This window comes from Odocoileus virginianus, chromosome 18, assembly GCF_023699985.2.
Source record: "Odocoileus virginianus isolate 20LAN1187 ecotype Illinois chromosome 18, Ovbor_1.2, whole genome shotgun sequence".
Taxonomy (NCBI): Eukaryota; Metazoa; Chordata; class Mammalia; order Artiodactyla; family Cervidae; genus Odocoileus; species Odocoileus virginianus.
Window position 1 is genome coordinate 49,691,452 of NC_069691.1, and position 19,028 is coordinate 49,710,479.

Genomic DNA, 19,028 nt, shown 5'->3' on the forward strand with positions numbered 1-19,028 from the left:
CAAGTTAATTCAAGTCAGCCATGTGGCACCCTCACCTCTCGCTGCCAGTTAGCACTGCCATTATCTGAAAGTGCTAGTTGCTCAGTCATGTCACATGCTTTGTGACCCCGTGGACTGTAGTCTGCCAGGCTCCTCTGTCCATGGGATTCTCCAGACCAGAACACTGGAGTGGGTTGTCATTTCCTTCTCATCCTTGTTAAATGACATGTGAAATAAAAGCTGTTATTTGGAGCACCATCTGTGCATACGACATTGAGAGCCTCCACGTTTTTTATGTCACCCAATGGTTCCTTGTTAACAACACGCCCCCGCCCCCCATTCAACACAAAGTGCTGTTCATCTCTTCCTTTTCTGTGTTGCTCAAATATTTATTTTTTTAAATATTTATTTGTTTGCACTGGGTCTTTTGGGGCTCTGATAGTAAAGAATCTGCCTGCAATGCAGGAGACCCGGGTTTGATCCCTGGGTTGGGAAGATCCCCTGGAGAAGGGAATGGCAACCCACTCCAGTATTCTTGCCTGGAGAATCCTTTGGAGTTCATGGGATCACAAGGTGTTGGACATGACTGAGAGACTAACACTTTTCACTTTCAGTGGGCCTTTAGTTGTGGCATGTGGGATCTAGTTCCCTGACCAAGGGTCAAACCTGGGCCCCCTGCATTGGGAACATGGGGTTTTAGCCGCTGGACCGCCAGGGAGGCCCCTGCTCAAATATTTATTAACTCACTTAACACAGTCAGCCCTGTATTAGAGGTCTTTAGAATTCAAGTCTTGTTTTTAGTGTGTTCTCCAGGACTACATCTTTCCTTAATTCTAATGCTCATCAGGTCTTGGAGTTGATATTTTCCCAGGAACACTCAATCACATTGCTATCTCAGCTCATAGGAACAGATTTCAGCTTTGACTGATCATCGTCACTGTGAAGCATGAGGAAAGCAGATATTTCTGTTACACTTGCTGCTTCAGAACCAAATGCCATAAGTCTATCCACTAATTATTATTATTATTATTGTTATTATTTTTTTGCCAGCAACAGTTTAGACCTTGTGGCTGCCTCATCCTGAAAACTTGATCCCTATTCAGTTTCTGAACATACTGTTTGGGGGCTGGTTATTTCTCTGGCTGAGCAGCTGTCCCACACGTGTGAATTACCTGGGCCCCCTCACCTCACATGTTTCTATTTCTTTATGATGGGTGCAATCCTGTGTGCCCACTGGGGGACCCCGATGCACAGGCTGTGCTAGTACCCATATTAATCTAGTGCATTGTGGTGGGTTTAGTGATAGGTTTCTCTTTCACTCACTATTTTTTCCCCAGAAACTTCTGGATAGCCAGCAAAGCCAGCCTCACCCAGAAAGAGTTTATTTGTCACAGTCACTCCTCCAGCAAGGAACCGCATCACTCTCCCAGAACATTAAAAATTTTGCTTAGATTTAAAGGCATTTTTTTCCTCCCCTTTGAAGCCTAAGAGCACTTCAGTCGCTTCCGCGTCCCGCCCCAAAACCTTCTTATCATTGATGATGTGATAAATGTCATCACGGCTGCAGCTCAGAAGAGGATCTCTTTACGAGAGCCTCAACTCACTACAGTTATTTAGCCCAGCGCTATTTTTCCTCTGATCTAAAGACTTCTTTGAAGTCGGTGGGACGCCTCCAGCCTAAGGAGAGGATGGTTAATCCAGTCCTCAAAAAGAGACTTCTCAGACAGGCAGTTTCCTCTCTCTTCTTTACTAAGCCTGCGTGAGCTGTTTGCAAGTGATTGCCTTCTCCTGACTGTTTTGGCATAATTTAATTATACCTCTATTGTAATTTTTGGCTGGATATTTTGGATTATATGTTTCTGATAGCATTTAATGTGGCCTTTAGATATAGAACAAACAACTCTCCAAATTGTTTAACTGCCTACCTTATTAAAAATGCATTGAACCTAATTGAAAATGGTTTTATTGAGGAATAATTGATAGACAGTAAATTACCCATATTTTAGATTTTATTATTATTATTTTTTATAATTTCTTTATTTAGTGGCTGTGCTGGGTCTTTGTTGCCATGCGGACTTTTCTCGAGTTGAGCCGAGTGGTGGCTTCCCTCTGGTTGCAGTGCGTGGCCTTCTCATTGAGCTGGCTGCTCTTGTTGTGGCTCATGGGTTCTAGAGCACCGGCTCAGCAGTTGTGTGGTACATGGACTTAGTTGCTCAGTGGAATGTGGGATCTTCCTGGACCGGGGTTCGAACCTATGTCTCCTGCATTGACAAGCGAATACTTTACCATTGAGCCACCAGAGAAGCCCTAACTTTATTATTATTTTTAAAGTTTATTTATTTATTTTGGCCACACCAGACAGGGATGCTAGTTCCCCAACCAAGGATTGAATCCATGCCCCCTGCAGAGGAAGTGTGGGGTCTTAACCACTGGACCTAGAGGGACGTCCCAACTACTCATATTTAAAGTGTACAGTTTGGTACACTTTGACACATGTGTTACTGAAACCATCATTGCAAGCAAGATAAGGAACATACCCATCACCTTCAATCATTTCCACATGTCACTTTCAAATCTCTCTCCTCAGCTCCTTTCTTAGGTGCTTCTACATCCCCAGGCAACCACTGATCTATTTGAAATTTTTTTAATTAAGCCTGTATATCTTTAAACAGTTTTCGGTTCACAGCAAAGTTGGCGGGCAGGGACAAAGGTTTCCCGCTTAGCCCCTGCCCCCAACCCGTGCACAGCCTCCCCACTCTCCACACTCCCACAGAGTAGGTTGTATGTTACAGCGACACCCGGCGATCATGCAAAGTCCACAGCTTACATTATGGTGTTGTCCACTGATCTACTTTTTGTCACCATAATTTACTTTGCATTTTCTAAACTTTTAAATATAATTATAAAATATGTGCTCTTTTTGTCTGGCTTCTCTTGCTATGTGTAATTATTTTGAGGTTTACCCATGTAATTGCATGTACTGCTTTTTATTATATTTCATAGAGCATGTATGGCTAGACCAAAATTTGTTTACCCATTTATGTACTAATGGACAACAAAGAAATACAGAAGATCAGAATAGACTACTATGAATAATTATTGTTGTTGTTCAGTTGCTAAATCGTGTCTGACTCTTTCTGACCCCATGGACTGCAGCTCACCAGGCTTCCCTGTCCCTTATATGAATAATTATATACCAACAAGTTGGATAACCTAGAATAAAAAGATAAGTTTCTAGAAATGTAGAACCTACAAAGACTGAATCAAGATGAAATAGAAAATATGAAGACTGATTACCAATAAGGAGATTGAATCATTAGTAATCAAAAACATTCCAACAAGCAAAACATTCCAACAGCCAGGGCCAGTGGCTTCACTGGTGAATTCCACCAAATATTCACAAAATAATTGGTACCGATTATTCTGAAATTTACCCCAAAATAGAAGAGAAGGGAACTCCTCAAAACTCATTTTTACAAGGCCAGCATTACCCTGATACCAAAACCAGACAAGGAAGCCACAGGAAAAGAAAATTACAAGCCAATATCCCTGATGAATATAGATGCAAAATTCCTCAACAGAATCCAGTATTGCATGATACACGAAGAATAAACCTAATCAGAAAGAGAACTTGAAATAGATTCATGTAGATGGGAATAAAAATACCAGGAATGAGAATAAACCAAGAAGATCGAGATGTAAATTGAAAGTAAGATTAAAAGGTAAATGATACACATTGGAAATATTCTCAGGTCGATTGAAAATTTAACAGCATACATTCTGAAATAAATTTTAGGTTGGTTAGAAACATGAAGCCAATTATACAAGAATGAGTAACCATGAAATTGTTCGATAAACAAGTTAAGTTTACTATAACTATAGTTATTATTTAAAAGATGTATGATAACGTATAAACATACCTTAAAAATATGCAAAAAAAAAGAGACTCAGATGTCATAAACTGGAGACCTATGTGGACTCTGGGAGAAGGGCTGAGGTGGGATGTTTCTTAACAAGAAACAGAAGTTGCCATGTATGATTATTCTTTGAAACATTCCTTGCATCAGGTTGGGTACATGATGACAGCAAACCAAATTCAGAAATACATTAAAAGGATCATATACTGTGATCAAATGGGATCTACTGTAGGAATGCAGGGATGATTCAGCATTTGTAGATCAGTCAGTTTGATACGCCACATAGCAAAATAAAGAATAAAAATCTTATGATCATCTCAATAGATGCAGAAAAAGCATTTGATAAATTTAACATCCACTTAAAACATTAGATCCGTGCAAAAGTAATTGAGGTTAGTGCAAAAGGCAACCACAATTACTTTTGAACCTCAATTACATTTGCACCAACCACAATTACTACTACTTTTGCACCAATATAAACCCTAAAGACTCAATAAAAAACTGTTAGAACTAATAAATTCAGTAAAGTTGCAGGATACAGAATCAATAATGACCTATCAGAAAGAGAAATTTAAATAGAATCTCATTTATGATGGCAATAAAAGAATAAAACACCTAGGAATAAATTAAACCAAGAAGATGAAAGATGTGTATTTTGAAAACTGTAAGATATTAACAAAAGGAAATGAAGATGACACAAATAAATGGACAAATATTCCATGGTCTTGATTGGAAGAATTTAACAGGCATACTTCTGAAATATTGCAGGTTTGGTTCCAGATCACCACAGTAAAGCAATTATCACAATGAAATGAGTCACATGAATTTTTGGTTTCCCGATGCATATAAAAGTTATGTTTATATTATACTATAGTGTATTATTTAAAGTATGCTATAGTTTATTAACTGTATAATACATACCTTAAGTAAAAATATTTTATTGCTAAAAATTACCAACCATTTTCTGAGACTTCAGAAAGTCATAAACTTTTTGCTGGAGGAAGGTCTTGTCTCGATGCTGGTGGCTGCTGACTGGTCAGCATGGTGGTTGCTGAGGGTTAAGAGTGGCTGTGGCAATTTCTTAGGCTAAGACAACAGTGAAGTTTGCCAGGTTGATTGACTTTCCTTTCAGAAATGACTTCTCTGTGGCATGCAGTGCTGTTGGATAGCATTGATAAAACTTCACAGCAGAACTTCAAAATTGGAGTCAATCTTCTCAAAACCTGCCACTACTCTATCAACTGAGTTTATGTCATTTCATAAATCTTTTGTTGTCATTTCCCACGTGGTGCTAGTGGTAAAGAACTTGTCTGCCAATGCAGGAAACATAAGGGATGTGGGTTTGATCCCTGGGTTTAGAAAATCCCCTGGAGAAGGACATGGCAACCCACTCCAGTGTATGCTTGCCTGGAAAATTCCATGGACAGAGGTGCCTGGTGGGTTACAGTCGACGGTTCACAGAGCCGAACCTGACTGAAGCTGACTTAGCATGCACAGCACGCACTGGCCAGAGGACTTGGTCTCCTCTATGAGGGCCTCTCTACAGGGCTGCTTGAGTTTCCTTGTCCTGACATGGCAGCCAGATTTCCCCCAAACCACCCATCCAAGAGATCAAGGTGGGAACTAAAATAAGTGCCTTTCATGACCTAGCTGCAGAATCTTCCCAGGTGCTCAGGGGTAAAGAATCCACCTGCGCATGCAGGAGATGCAAGAGATGCGGGTTCAATCCCCGGGTCAGGAAGATGCCCTGGAGTGGGAAGTGGCAATCCACTCCAGTATTCTTGGCTGGAGAATCCCATGGACAAAGGAGCCTGGTGGGCTACAGTCCCTGGAGTCACAGAAGAGTCAAACACGATTGAGTGACTGAGGATGCTTGGAAGAAACAAATAGGGTGATAAGACAAAAAAGCATGCTTTCTCTTTTGTTTTATTTTTTTCATCCCTTAAGACCATATTAGACTGAGATTGAGGGTCAGAATACAATGGAGTTATTATTTTTTAATTGAAAGATAATTGCTTTACAGAATTTTGGGGTTTTCTGTCATACATCAACAAGAATCAGTCATAGGTACACTCATGTTCGATGGAGTTATTTTTCATGACTTGGTGTGGAAATTGTTGAAGGGAATCCAAAAGAAACAGATATTTCTGTGTCCCAGTGAGGAACCACACTGTGGATGGCCCATAGCCAGGTGATGGCCATGCTATCCAGGTCTCTCCAGCATCCACACGAGCACCAAAGTGCTGGTTTCCCTAGATACAGCACCACTAGCTGGAAGTTGATGCTCTTACTGTGAATGATGGTGGTGGTGTGACTTCCCCTGTGACTTCACAGGCAGGGGACAGAGGTAGGTGAGGGTGCAAGGCTAAGGGCAAATCTGGAGTGAGGCAGAGTGGACCGCTTCTGATGTACATGTATATGAGCATGCAGAGGAAGCCTTTGGGGATTTCTAGAGATACCTGAAAATGGTTGGAAGGGCATTCATCTGGCAATCAAGCAACCGGTGTCTCACTCTGTCCCAAAGTGAGTACAAAGGGCAGTGTGATCTCATTTGTGGATGATGATTATTAATGCACACACACATACATATGTATAAATCACAACCAGCATTTTCTAACCATCAGTCAAGGAGAGTATCAGGTGTCTTATTCCCTCACAGCAAGCATTCCAACAAACTGTGGTTGAAATAAATGGTGCTAAGCCATTGTTCCATCTGCTATTAGAAGACCCTGTTTTATTTTCCATACTTTAAAAAAAGGCAAAAAAAATCCTTTTACTTTTAATAGCTCACACGGTGTTCTTAGGTTGAAAACCATATCTGTTCAAAGTTTAGGCAACCTGTGAAATCTTATTTTTATAAACTGTTTTCAAAATTAGAACACCAAGGGCCTTCAGACACCACAAAGTTGCTCAATGGTTTGTGACCATTTCTCAGTTTACAAACCAGCAAGTGGAATTGTTTTCTCCACCTCAGATAACATCACAAAGTAGACATGAGACTTCCCTTGTGGGCCGGTGGTTGGGAAGTGGCCCTCCAATGCAGCAGGTACAGGTTTGATCCCTGGTCAGGGGACTGAGGTCCCATGTGCCTTGTGGCCAAAAAACCATAATCATGGGGTGGAGGCAGTGTTGACAAATTAATTCATTGGACTTAAAAAAATGGTCCACATTAAAAAAAGAATCTTTGAAAAAAAAAGAGATATGTTTGGCTGGAATTTCAGTCAGAGATGAGATTCTTGTCATGAACTAATACGCTATTGGAAACAAGGGAGATTGGAATGGAAAGGATACAGCAGAGACCTCCAGCAGAGTGTCACTTTGCATTTACACATCTCAGGGTAAGAAGTTAATTTCTCGCAATGAATCCCTCCCAGCCAGGTGCTCCTATGGGTTTATTGTCCACCTGAGGTCCCCAAAGGCAGAATCTGAAAGCACCAGTGCTGCTCCCTCTTGCGAGAGTTGCTTTTTTTTTGGTTATGCAGATTGTGGTATGCTGAAATATTTTAATGTGCTTAAGTTTCGGCAGCTTAATTTTCTAGTAGCAGGGACCTATTTGTCTAGGCAAGCTTTCTCCTTTCTGAGGCTCCAGTGGAGTTGTGAATGCAGGAAAATGTTCAGTTCTAATGGGGATAATGATGAAAATGCAATTATAAATTCCCCAGCCCACAGACAGGGCTCACCCTTTGTTTCTCAAGTGCTTTGAAAAAAGAAATGTATATGAATGCTAACTAACAAAAGGGTGCCAAGGTGCTCTAGGTAGAAGAAAGAGAAACCAAAAGCAGAGTGGGTAAGTTTGCATTGGAAAGTAAAAATAATCCCCACCTTAATTTTATTAAAAATGACAAGGTAAAAAATGATTAATCCTGATGGCCAATTATCATGTAAATATTCAGGATCCCTACTTAAAGATTATGCATGCACACTCAGTCACTGAGCCATGTCAGACTCTTTGCAACCCATGGATTTCAGTCTGCCAGGCTCCTCTGGTGTGGGATTTCTCAGGCAAGAATACTGGGGTGGGTTGTCATGCCCTCCTCCAGGGGATCTACCTGACCCAGGGATTGAACTCAGGTCTCCTGTGTCTTCTGCACTGACAGGCTAATTCTTAACTACTGAACCACATGTCTCTAAAAAATCTTCCAATAGGGTGAACAAAAAACTGATGTGAAGTGTTGGGTCTCACTCACTAGACAGACCAAGAAATCCTGAATATTGTCTCTAAAGCTTGGAGATTGCTTGTCTTAACTACAGCTTGTGTTTTACATCCATGAAAATAGCAGAGAATTGATTCACACGTCAGCTGAGTGAGAACTTGGGGAGAAAGAGCTGAGAAATGTCTGGAATGATTAAACGGAGTAAAATAATGTTGGGAAGAAGATTGCATTTGTGGGAATTTTGGGGGAAAATATGTAGAGAAAATAAACAAGACCAGAAAAAGTTAGTTTTGAACAGTTTGGTGGGAAACGGCTGAGTTTTTAAGTAATATTGTCTTCACCTTGCATATTTTGTCATGAAACTTCCAAATGGCAAGAGACTGTACCCATCAACAATTTGCTACTTCTCTCTCTCTCTCTCTCTCTCTTTTTTTCCATTTATTTTTATTAGTTGGAGGCTAATTACTTTACAATATTGTAGTGGTTTTGTCATACATTGACATGAATCAGCCATGGATTTACATGTGTTCCCCATCCCAATCCCCCCTCCCACCTCTCTCTCCACCCGATTCCTCTGGGTCTTCCCAGTGCACCAGGCCCAATGAAATGAGCCCATTATACAGAGTGAAGTAAGCCAGAAAGATAAAGACCAATACAGCATACTAACGCATATATATGGAATTTAGAAAGATGGTAACGATAACCCTATATGCAAAACAGAAAAAGAGACACAGATGTATAGAACAGACTTTTGGACTGTGTGGGAGAAGGCGAGGGTGGGATGTTTCAAGAGAACAGCATCGAAACATGCATATTATCTAGGGTCAAACAGATCACCAGCCCAGGCTGGATACATGAGACAAGTGTTCTGTCTCTCTCTCTTTTAAAAAATATTTATTTATTTGGCTGCAGTGGGTCTTAGTTGCAGCATTGGAACTTAGCTGTGGTATTCGGGATCTAGTTCCCTGACCAGGGATTGAACCCGTCCCCCCTGCATTGGGTGCACAGAGCCTTCGCTACTGGACCACCAGGGAAGTCCCTCTCTTTCTTTTCTGGTGTCTGTGTTTGGTAAGAAAAGTCTATGGTTTACCTCCATATTGTTTAAATATTTTCAAGGCAAAGTGTGATTCTGCCATTTTTCTTTCTTTTTTTTTGGTTTTTGTTAAAAGAATAGATAAAAACATGGATACATAAAAAAATTCTGACACTACTAGAGTTGGAATTAGGGAGTGAGTGAGGGTCAAGTCGTAGGGAATATACTTGTGTTTCACATTTTCCCATCTCCTCTTCCTTGGTCCTTGGCAGATGGAATAGTTTTACTTTTTATCATTTTCCTCATATGCAAAATAAATACTCAAAAAAGAAGCATTATTGAAGGGCTAATACAATGCTGTGCTGGCAGAAACTTATTTCCGGTAGGAAGTGTCCTTGGGTGAGGTGACATTCTATTACAAAGTGGAGGCTTCATTTAATTAAAAGGTCCAATGCTCTTGGTTTAGGATATGGGGCAAGATGTATGCTTTTCTGCCTGGCACTTGGTAGGCACATGATAAATATTTATTGAAGAATTTCTACAGCCTGAGCCTTATTTGTGGCTGGAGATGACATTTATCTTCATAGCATGCTACGGACTCATCAAATCTTAATGATTTATTGAATCATTATTGTCATGTAATAAAGTTATGATTGATTTTTAGGAAGGTTATCAGGAAAAATGATGAAATATTATTTATGAAAGATGCTTGGAATAAAAAATTCAATGTAGAGATTCCTCAAAAAATTAAAAATTGAACTACTCTAGGATCCACCTATCTCACTTCTGAGTATTTATCTGAAGAATATGAAAATACTAGTTTGAAAAAATATATGCCCCCCCATGTTCAATGAAGCATTATTTACAATAGCCAAGATATGGCACAACCTAAGTGCCCATCAGCAAATGAAGAAATAAAACATGCAGTATATATACACAATAGAATATTACTCAGCCATAAAAAAGACAAAATCTTGCCATTTGTAACCTGGGTGGACCTTAAGGGTGTTATACTAAGTGAAATAAGTCAGATGGAGAAAGACAAATACCTCATGATTCCACTCAGGTGTGGAATATAAAAGCCAACACACAAAAAGACCTGGAATAAATGAACACACTAAACTAAACCAAACCAAGGATGCAGACTCAGAGAACAGAGCTGTGGTCAGAGGGGAATGGCCAAGATGAGTAAAGAGGACCAACTATATGGTGACTGGCGAAAACGGAAGTTTTGGTGCTGAGACTGCAGTGAATACAAAAATAGAAATATAATGTTGTGCACATGAAGCTTACATAATGTTATATCAGTTTTACCTCAATGTAAAATAAATTCTGAGGGCTCCCCTGGTGGCTCAGAGGTAAAGACCTCACCTCCCAATGCAGAAGACACAGTTTCAATCCCTGGTCTGGGAAGATCCCACGTGCCTCGGAGCTGCTAAGCCCACGATCACGGAGCCTATGCTCTAGGGCCTGGGAGCCGCAGCGATGAAGCCTGCACGCCGCAGCGTCCATGCTCTGCAACAGGAGAAGCCACCGCGACGGGAAGCCTGTGCACTGCGACTAGAGAGGAGCTCCCGCTCGCCGGAGCTAGAGAAAAGCCCGAGAAGCAACGAAGACCCAGTACAGCCAGTGAATAAAATTATAAAAGCCAAATAAAATTTAAAAGTTCCGTCTAAATAGGAAATATTATATTTTAAAATATGTCTGGGAAAGGAGAGACATACATAATTACAGTAGGTGAACCGTCTTTAATTTTTGCCAAGAGTGCCGGTTAGCCTTATTGCTCTTTTGGTTATACTGTAAAGAAGAATTAGAAGCGCGCCAGCTGCGACGGACTGCGCAAAAGCGCGGCAGTGAGGAGCTACCCCTCGCCCAAGGTCAGGGGTAGCGACGAGAGTGCCAGGCTGCGACAGCGCAGGAGCGGCGGCCGAGAGGAGCTTCCCCACGCCCGAGGTCAGGGGCGGCGGCCAGAGGAACTACCCCATCCCAGAGGTCAGGGGCCCCGCCTGAGAGGAGCTACCCCACCGCCAAGGACTGGCTGCTTTGCGGGCGCAGGAGGGCAGAGAGGAGCTACTCCAAGTTCAATGTCGGGAGGGGCGGCCCTGAGAAGATACCCCTCGTCCAAGGTAAGGAGCAGCGGCTGCGCTTTGCTGGAGCAGCCGTGAAGAGATACCCCACGTCCAAGGTAAGAGAAACCCCAGTAAGACGGTAGGTGTTGCGAGAGGGCATCAGAGGGCAGACACACTAAAACCATAATCACGGAAAACTGGCCAATCTGATCACAGGACCACAGTCGTGTCTAACTCAGTGAAACTAAGCCATGCCGTGTGGGGCCACCCAAGACGGACGGGTCATGGTGGAGAGGTCTGACAGAATGTGGTCCACTGGAGAAGGGAATGGCGACCACTTCAGTATCCTTGCCTTGAGAACCCCATGAACAGTATGAGAAGGCAAAATGATACGATACTGAAAGAGGAACTCCCCAGGTCTGTAGGTGCCCAATATGCTGCTGGAAATCAGTGGAGAAATAACTCCAGAAAGAATGAAGGGATGGAGCCACAGCAAAAACAACACCGAGTGGTGGATGTGACTGGTGATGGAAGCAAGGTCCGATGCTGTAAAGAGCAATATTGCATAGGAACCTGGAATGTTAGGTCCGTGAATCAAGGCAAATTGGAAGTGGTCAAACAGGAGATGGCAAGAGTGAATGTCGACATTCTAGGAATCAGCGAACTAAGATGGACTAGAATGGGTGAATTTAACTCAGATGACCATTATATCTACTACTGTGGTCAGGAATCCCTTAGAAGAAATGGAGTAGCCATCATAGTCAACAAAAGAGTCCGAAATGCAGTACTTGGATGCAATCTCAAAAATGACAGAATGATCTCTGTTAGTTTCCAAGGCAAACCATTCAATATCACGGTAATCCAAGCCTATGTCCCAACCAGTAACACTGAAGAAGCTGAAGTTGAACGGTTCTATGAAGACCTACAAGACCTTTTAGAACTAACACCCCAAAAAGATGTCCTTTTCATTATAGGGGACTGGAATGCAAAAGTAGGAAGTCAAGAAACACCTGGAGTAACAGGCAAATTTGGCCTTGGAGTACGGAATGAAGCAGGGCAAAGACTAATAGAGTTTTGCCAAGAGAACGCACTGGTCCTAGAAAACACCCTCTTCCAACAACACAAAAGAAGATTCTACAGACGGACATCACTGGATGGTCAACACCGAAATCAGATTGATTGTAATCTTTGCGGCCAACGATGGTGAAGCACTCTACAGTCAGCAAAAACAAGACCGGGAGCTGACTGTAGCTCAGATCATGAACTCCTTATTGCCAAATTCAGACTTAAACTGAAGAAAGTAGGGAAAACCACTAGACCATTCAAGTATGACCTAAATCAAATCCCTTATGACTATACAGTGGAAGTGAGAAATAGATTTAAGGGACTAGATCTGATAGACAGAGAGCTTGATGAACTATGGATGGAGGTTCATGACATTGTACAGGAGACAGGGATCAAGACCATCCCCATGGAAAAGAAATGCAAAAAGGCAAAATGATTGTATGAGGAGGCCTTACAAATAGCTGTGAAACAAAGAGAAGCAAAAAGCAAAGGAAAAAAGGAAAGATATTCCCATTTGAATGCAGAGTTCCAAAGAATAGCCAGGAGAGATAAGAAAGCCTTCCTCAGCGATCAATGCAAAGAAATAGAGGAAACCAACAGAATGAGAAAGACTAGAGATCTCTTGAAGAAAATTAGAGATACCAAGGGAACATTTCATGCAAAAATGGGCTCAGTAAAGGACAGAAATGGTATGGACTTAACAGAAGCAGAAGATATTAAGAAGAGATGGCAAGAATACACAGAAGAACTGTACAAAAAAGATCTTCATGACCCAGATAATCACAATGGTGTGATTACTCACCTAGAGCCAGATATCCTGGAATGTGAAGTCAAGTGGGCCTTAGAAACATCACTACAAACAAAGCTAGTGGAGGTGATGGCATTCTAGTTGAGCTATTTCAAATCCTGAAAGATGATGCTGTGAAAGTGCTGCACTCAGTATGCCAGCAAATTGGGAAAACTCAGCAGTGGCCACAGGACTGGAAAAGGTCAGTTTTCATCCCAGTCCCTAAGAAAGGCAATCCTAAAGAATGCTCAAACTACCGCACAATTGCATTCATCTCACACGCTAGTAAGGTAATGCTCAAAATTCTCCAAGCAGGCTTCAGCAATACGTGAACCAAGAACTTCCAGATGTTCAAGCTGGTTTTAGAAAAGGCAGAGGAACCAGAGATCAAATTGCCAATATCCGCTGGATCATTAAAAAAGCAAAAGAGTTCCAGAAAACATCTATTTCTGCTTTATTGACTGCGCCAAAGCCATCAACTGTGTGGATCACAATAAACTGTGGAAAATTCTGAAGGAGATGGGAATACCAGACCACCTGACCTGCCTCTTGAGAAACATGTATGCAGGTCAGGAAGCAACAGTTAGAACTGGACATGGAACAACAGGCTGGCTCCAAATAGGAAAAGGAGTAGGTCAAGGCTGTATATTGTCACCCTGTTTATTTAACTTATATGCAGAGTACATCATGAGAAATTCTGGGCTGGAAGAAGCACAAGCTGGAATCAAGATTTCCAGGAGAAATATCAATAACCTCAGATATGCAGATGACACCACCCTTATGGCAGAAAGTGAAGAGGAACTAAAAAGCCTCCTGATGAAAGTGAAAGAGGAGAGTGAAAAAGTTGGCTTAAAGCTTAACATTCAGAAAACTAAGATCATCTGGTCCCATCACCTCATGGGAAATAGATGGGGAAACAGTGGAAACAGTGTCGGACTTTATTTTTTTGGGCTCTAAAATCACTGCAGATGGTGACTGTAGCCATGAAATTAAAAGACACTTACTCCTTGGAAAGAAAGTTATGACCAACCTAGACAGCATATTCAAAAGCAGAGACATTACTTTGCCAACAAAGGTCCGTCTAGTCAAGGCTATATTTTTTCCATTGGTCATGTATGGATGTGAGAGTTGGACTGTGAAGAAAGCTGAGCGCTGAAAAATTGATGCTTTTGAACTGTGTATTGGAGAAGACCCTTGAGAGTCCCTTGGACTGCCAGGAGATCCAACCAGTCCATCCTGAAGGAAATAAGTCCTGGGGGTTCACTGGAAGGACTGATGCTGAAGCTGAAACTGCAGTACTTTGGCCACCTCATGCGAAGTGTTGACTCATTGGAAAAGACCTTGATGCTAGGAGGGATTGGGGGCAGGAGGAGAAGGGGACGACAGAGGGTGAGATGGCTGGATGGCATCACCAACTTGATGGGCATGAGTTTGAGTAAACTCCGGGAGTTGGTGATGGAACAGGGAGGCCTTGTGTGCTGCGATTTGTGGGAATCGCAAAGAGTTGGACACGAATTGAAGTGAACCGAACTGAACTGATATGAGAGGCAGTACTTCTGCATATAAGTCCTAGCTATTTATGAAGACCGCCTTTTGAAAGAATTCATTATCATCTGCTCTTGGGGAGGGGGAAGCCCATGATAGGCCACTGTGTCCCTGAACTTGAGGACAGTACCAAATCGTGCATCTGGATTCCGAGGTGCTGGTTGCTGTTGTGGCCAAGGCGGTGGCGTCACTGCTGATACCTGCAGGGCATCTTCATGAGAGTCCACGGGTGGACAGTCATCAGGGAGAAGGGTCACTTTGTGTGTGGGGGGGGATAGATTTCCCATTCGTCACCATGCTGGATGCTTTCTTGACAACTTTATTTTCTGATATCATACTAGTCCTTTTGGTCTTCATGCTGTTTCTCAACTGATACATTCTTCTGAGATAAAGAAAGGAATGTGTCTGCATATGTCAGATGTTGCTTGCTATTTCGTCTACTCTGGCAGGGTAGCTGACACCACGGTGCAGAGTAAAGTGCTCCCTGATGGACTTGGGATGGTCTTGCTTTGACTCTGAAGCCCCCCTCCTCCCCTCCTTCTTCCTCCCCTTCCCTTCCCTCCTGTTGTTGTTGTCGGTCAGTCGCTAAGTTGTGTCCCACTCTTTGAGACCCCATGGACTGTACCTGCCAGGCTCCTCTGTCCGTGGGATTTCGCAGGCAAGAATACTGGAGTGGGCTGCTATTCCCTTCTCCAGGGGATCTTTCCAAGCCAGGGATTGAACTTGTGTCTCCTGCGTTGACAGGTGGATTCTTTACCACTGAGCCACCAGGGAAGCCACCTCCATCAATTCAAGGGTCTGAGATGATCTGTGGGATCAGTGGGGCTCGATGTCCCCAGGGATGTGGCACCAGGAGAAAATCACCCCAGGAAACACATCAGAGAGTCACTTCACAGCTGACAAAGGCAAGACAGCTCTGTCCACCACACAAACAAAGCATAATAACCACAGGAAATCTCCAAACCTCATTGCATCCTGCTAGGAAACCCTAAGTAAATATACAAAGTCAAAATATCTGTCACATCCTTGTGGATCACAGTGTAGCCTACAGGATCATTAAACCGATAATTTGTTAATATAGAACATATATCACTATATATTAATAGATGAAATTATGCTAAATAGTACTTAGGAAACCTGCTTTCTCTTCTGTTAAATCATAATGCCAGCCATACTGTTATAAATCCTGTACAAAAGTTTATCAGTAAGTAAATGATGTAAGACACCAATCTCATTCTGTTGTGAGTCTGATGGTTTTACTTAACCCTTGTGACACTGGGACTGTCACATATAGGGTGTGGGGCTGTGTGGATTTCCTGTCCCTGTTGGGGCCGCTAGTTATGAGAAGTGAAGGTTTGTGCTCATTAGTTCAGCGTTTATACTTCCAGGGCCTAGCACAGTGCCTGGCTTGACAAGTATTTTTTTTTTTTTTAATGGAAATTTCTTTCTTTCTTTTTTTTAATGACAATTTCTTGGTGAAGAAAATCTGGCAAATATATATATATATATTTATATTTTGGTGGGCTCTGAGAATTGTGGTCGGGAAGTCTGTGCACACCTCCCAGGTCTGGTTCTCCCTGGGCAGTGGTTGCTCATGAGCCAGCGTGTCTGAATCCAGCCTCAGATCCATCCCTTTCTTTGGCCCCTGTGTCTGTGTGGGTATCAACATTCCTTCCTCTTGTCCCTGTGTCTGTTTTTGCACAGTGTGGCAAAGCCATGAAAATCCGTTAGGGAGTTTTCTTTAGAGATGCTTCTTGCATTCAAAACGCTACCTTCTTTAGTCTTTCTCTCCTTTAATATTTACCTGCCGGTTGATCTTTCCATTTCACCGATTCTCTTTTTATCCAGGCACTTCCTCTTCAAGAATCCAAAGTGCCTGCCTGCAGTCCGTAGGGAAAAGGTTCACACCTTGGTCTGCACTCTAGGGGACCACTGTACCTAGTTTAACCACAGCAGCTCAGGCTCAGCTGTTTGACACCCTCTGCGTACCTGGCGCTCTGCGCGGCCGAGCCTACCCACGACTCCCAGCCACTCCTGTTTGCTGTGAGCCCTGGACAGACAGTCCCAGCTCTGCTCACTGGACGTTTGATCTCTGTCCCCTTTAATGTGAGTTACATTTTCAAGTGACATAGGTCATCCCGCACAATAAATTATTATGGGGATTTGACTTTGGCTTCATAGCTCTTATCCTGAAATTTGGACGATGATTGCCTTAAAATGCAAGATGACATTTAAAAAGGTAAAATTATAAAATTATCCATCTTTTGTTAATGGTAAAACACAAACAGATACAGAACCCCAATCTGGGCCTCCCTTAGGCACTTAGAGTGAGAGCTGTTCACTTAAAAAATAGTCACAACCTAAAAGCTGAGAATTATGTTTTATTCCTTGGACATTTTTAGGACTTAAGCCCGAGAGGCAGCATCTCAAGTAACCCTGAGAGAACTGCTCAAAGGAGGAGGCAAGGAGGAGACTCAGAATATATAGGAGTTTTGCAACAAAGGGCAGGTAGTCTGAATATCAAGAGATTATTGTTAATTAAAGAAAACCAGATGTCTTAAGGAATTTAGTGCTTTGCTATATATGGGATGATGCAAGAGTCTGGGCTCACTGAAATCACTCCTTTCATATGCACCTCACATCTGGGGCCAGCATTCTGTGATTTTTTACATCCTGAGTCCCTGGGTGCTCCCTGTAGGGAGTGGCAGCAGCCTGACGGCTGTTGATGGCAGGTATTTTTCTCCTTCCTGAGTTCCGTGGGGGGCTGGGATCACTGATGAGTGTAACATTCTTGTTTATGGATATGGCAAGAAATATTCCAGTTCTTAGGATTGGCTTCTACTTTGTCCCCCACGTGGCCACGTGGACCTCTGGGACCGCCACCCACAGATGCAGGGCTGCCTGCTCTGCGAGGGTCCCCCTGGGGACGTGCCCTGGCCGTGTGCTCTGCGGGGACCACATTGTGCTGCATCAACTGGGATGGTGGTTCTGCTCCTGTCATGTCACCTGCCCCAAGTCCAAGGGCATGATGGCCCCAAACACACCGGCCCACTGGGGCGCCTGTAATGGGTTCTGCAGGGCATGTGGCACATGTCACAGCCTGTCACGGGGGTCTTCTCAGAGGGTGACCACCCTCTGCCACTCAGTCACTTGGCTGTGCCATCCAGCTGCTCTCGCCTCCTTGTGTAGGACAGTTGGCACCATCCCAAGGTGGGGATGCCTGTCACCTTGGCCCTGGGGACACTCTGATCCCCCTGAGGCACTAGGGGTGGGCAGTCCTTCCCGCAGGGACTGGCTGTTTGCTCGTGGCGAGAGGGTGCTGCAACTGTGTCTGGCCGACTGACACTGGACCCTGAGCCAGGGTGGGAAAACATCTGGTTTTATTCATGACACGTGAACACTCTGGTTACCAGATGAAGCTGAATTGTAGGGCATGATGTCCCAGCTTTTTGCTTTGTGTGGGAACTGACATAGGCAGGTTCTAATTTTTAATTTTGCCAAATAAGAGCATTAATGAAATCTATTCATCTCATATTCTATCATAAGAAGAAAAAAAAAGCCTAAAATTACTGCATGAGAAGATGTTATTAAATGGAATAGATTTAGCTTTGTGATTCTTATTTTCCTCCCTTCACTGAGGCTGGGTCAAAACTGGTCCAGGAGTGGGTCCACTGGTCCTAAGTTTTGGGGAACCATGATTCTGTGACCCATGATCACTTAGTGAAGTGTTAGGTCCTCTTTCAGTCTGGCAACTAGCTCACCCTCTCCCCCTCCTCCTGCCCCCACCACACACGTCTTTGCAACACCTTCCAACAACTACTGGCTCTAATGGCTTGTCCTCTAATGATTTCCTGTGTGGGCATCTTGTCCCTTCCAGCCAGACTGTGATGCTAGGTAAATAGAAGGCACTGAATGGCTAATCATTCGAATTTGTTTCTGTAACATACGCTGGTCTGTTGTTTAGAGGACTGCAGGCTACTGATGTGTGTGTTGTGTGTCTCTGTGTGTGTGTGTTTGGAAGTCAGCTGGAGTCCTCTATACGCATAGGAACATAAATGAAGGATGCGCATTTTTGAAGAATGAAGGGCTTCTCAGGTGGCACTAGTGGTAAAGAACCTGCCTGCCAATGCTCGAGATGGAAGAGACGTGGGTTCAATCCCTGAGTCGGAAATATCCCCTGGGAGGAGGACATGGCAACCCACTCCAGTATTCTTGCCTGGAGAATCCCATGGACAGTGCAGCCTGGAGAGTTGCAAAGAGTCAGACACGACTGAAGCGACTTAGCACGAAGCACAAAACAAGCTTTGCCATAAGAAAACAAGCCTGTGGAGTTTTCTCCATTTTCCTCTGTTTCCTGCAAAGCTGGAAGGTTGGACTCCCTGTTTTGTGGATGTGGCCCTATATCTGAGCCTCTTCACGCTCTCCTCATTTTTGATGATTTAATGATTCTGCAGGGTGTAACCAGTAGCTGAGATTCTC

The 19,028-nt window shown here is 43.1% G+C and overlaps 1 protein-coding gene across 2 annotated transcripts in view; it reads right to left on the reverse strand.

Moving 5' to 3' along the window:
- The window catches only part of GALNTL6 (polypeptide N-acetylgalactosaminyltransferase like 6), a 1,391,757-nt gene that overhangs the window by 78,736 nt on the left and 1,293,993 nt on the right, over positions 1-19,028 (reverse strand). The window lies entirely within an intron of this gene.